Source organism: Octopus bimaculoides, chromosome 20 (genome assembly GCF_001194135.2).
Source record: "Octopus bimaculoides isolate UCB-OBI-ISO-001 chromosome 20, ASM119413v2, whole genome shotgun sequence".
In the NCBI taxonomy this organism is placed as follows: Eukaryota; Metazoa; Mollusca; class Cephalopoda; order Octopoda; family Octopodidae; genus Octopus; species Octopus bimaculoides.
The window spans coordinates 27412451-27414704 of NC_069000.1; the positions used below are offsets into that span (position 1 = coordinate 27412451).

The window sequence follows — 2254 nt, forward strand, 5'->3', positions numbered from 1 at the left end:
GATGCTGGTGTGTTTATGTCCCCGTAACTTAGCGGTTCAGCAAAAATTTTTATTAATATTTGGTAAGATGAATTTCATCATCGAAACCAGTAATATTCTATATTTTGAATATATAAAAAAAAGTTTTTTAATCATTTTATTCATTTTTTCCGAAATAAAATGTCTTAAATTTACTTCTGTACTATTTCCACCTCCATCTTTTATATATAAAAATTTGATTTGTATAGATCTCAAATCTTTTTTCAACACACACACACACACACGCACATGCACACACACATATACGACAAGCTTTCAGTTTCCGTCTACCAAATCCACTCACAAGGCTTTGGTCAGCCCGAAACTATAGTAGAAGGCACTTGCTCTAGGTGCCATGCAGTGGGACTGAACACAGAACAATGTGGTTGGGAAGTAAGCTTCTTACCACTCAGGCAAGCCTGCGCCTATACATACATACATACATACATACATACATACATACATACATACATACAGAGACAGACGGGCAGGCAGAGAGCGCTGATGTTGAAATAAATTAAAATAAATCGAAATTGCCCAATAATAAATAATAATAATAAGGCTGGAAATTTTAAGAGTGGTGGCTAGTCGATTACATCGACCCCATTGTTCAACTGATACTTATTTTATCGACCCCAAAAAGATTGAAGACGAAGTCGATTTCAACGGAATTTGAACTAAGAACGTAAAGACGGCGTACTAACTATTCTTCCAGCTCGCCGCCTTATATAATAAATGCAACATGTAATATACAATATATAATATATAATACAATTTTTAAAATCATATAGAATGTCAATAAAAATTACGGAAAAATAAAAGAAAAAGGTAAACGTATCCAACAATACGTATTTTTTTAAACTAATGAATCAAATCGATCGATAATAATTGGCAAAGCTTATATAAGCTGTAAACATAGGTAATAGTCTAGAAATCAAGAATTTCGAAGAGTGTCTACACTCATTTAAAGCAAATTTATCTTTTACACTCAAGCACAACGAACATTTTGTAGAATTCTGGTAAGATCCATTCCTGTGTAGGCTAGTTTTTTCCAAGATAGACCATTGTGTCATACAGGGGCAGGATCACACATATTTATCAATACATACAAATTATTATATCATCCTAAATACTCACAACTGTCTGATTATCAGCTACGTGGAACTCTGAATACTTTGTGAAGTCTTTTCACCTTCAATAAAATACTACTTTACTCTACCTTTGGTATTCGAGTACTATTTTTCGGCCTTGTTTTACACCTGTGCTTACATGAGTGTGTGTGTTCGCGCACACTCGTGTGTGCGTATGTGTACGCGCGCGTTCATGTATGCATGTATGTGTGTGTGTGTGTGTGTAAGCAATAGCACTTGACAAGTAATTATTTTTTCAAGTTTGGGAGGATGAAAAGTAGCGTCGGCCTCGATTAAATTTTTAGCCAGTACGTAAAAGTGTGAATGCGTTTGGTATTCGAATGAGAAGAGCCCACCTCATGTTTTCTCTCCATTGTTATGAGTGCATACACATCCCCACACTATTTACTCTTGTGTATGTATACATATATGTGTCTGTATATGTGTATCTGTATGAATATGTGAATTATTTTCTTTTTTATTATTACTTTACTCGTTTCAGTCATTTGATACAGCCATAGAGGAAGCCTGTGAGAACTGGAATCAATATACATTGGAGAAACTTCTAGGAGTTTAGCGGAGAGACTAGACATGGTAGAAGTACAATGACAGGAAACAGATCTTTTCCTTTTCATGGGCAGCTTGATTAATTAATTTTCTTTAACTAAATACTTTGAAACTTCGGATACTGGTAGAATGTGTCATATAGAACATCTTTTACTCTTAGCGTTGTTGAGAAAAGTTTCTATTTACGAAGTTATTTCGTGTTAAAGTTGTTGTATTTCGGTAATTTCAACCAATCAATGATGTGTATTCAGCTGAATAAAATTACTGCTGTTGTTTGTCAGCAACAACTTCCGGCGGTGTATATTTCGTTTGTCACTGTTATTTATGACATATTTCATTTCAGTTACGTTTGTATGAATAAACGTGTGTATCTGAAGCATGTTTACTTCATGGCAACACCATAATCGTTCGTGCATTTCTACTGCTTTTAGTTTTCTTTTTCCTGGTTTTCAGCTACTATTTTCGGAAAGACTTTTTTGCCCCCCCCCCCTACGTCACTCCCTCCAATTTCTTCATTTTCACTTTTTTCCGTAACTCTA

The 2254-nt window shown here is 34.7% G+C and overlaps 1 long non-coding RNA gene across 2 annotated transcripts in view; it reads left to right on the forward strand.

The window, feature by feature from the left end:
- Nucleotides 1-2006, forward strand: part of LOC128250309 (uncharacterized) — a 15239-nt gene extending 13233 nt beyond the window's left edge. For both annotated transcript variants that reach the window (XR_008266319.1, XR_008266320.1), the window contains exon 2: nucleotides 1651-2006. This is a non-coding gene — a long non-coding RNA (uncharacterized LOC128250309). The remainder of the gene's footprint in view (nucleotides 1-1650) is intronic.
- The last annotated feature ends 248 nt before the right edge of the window (nucleotides 2007-2254 follow it).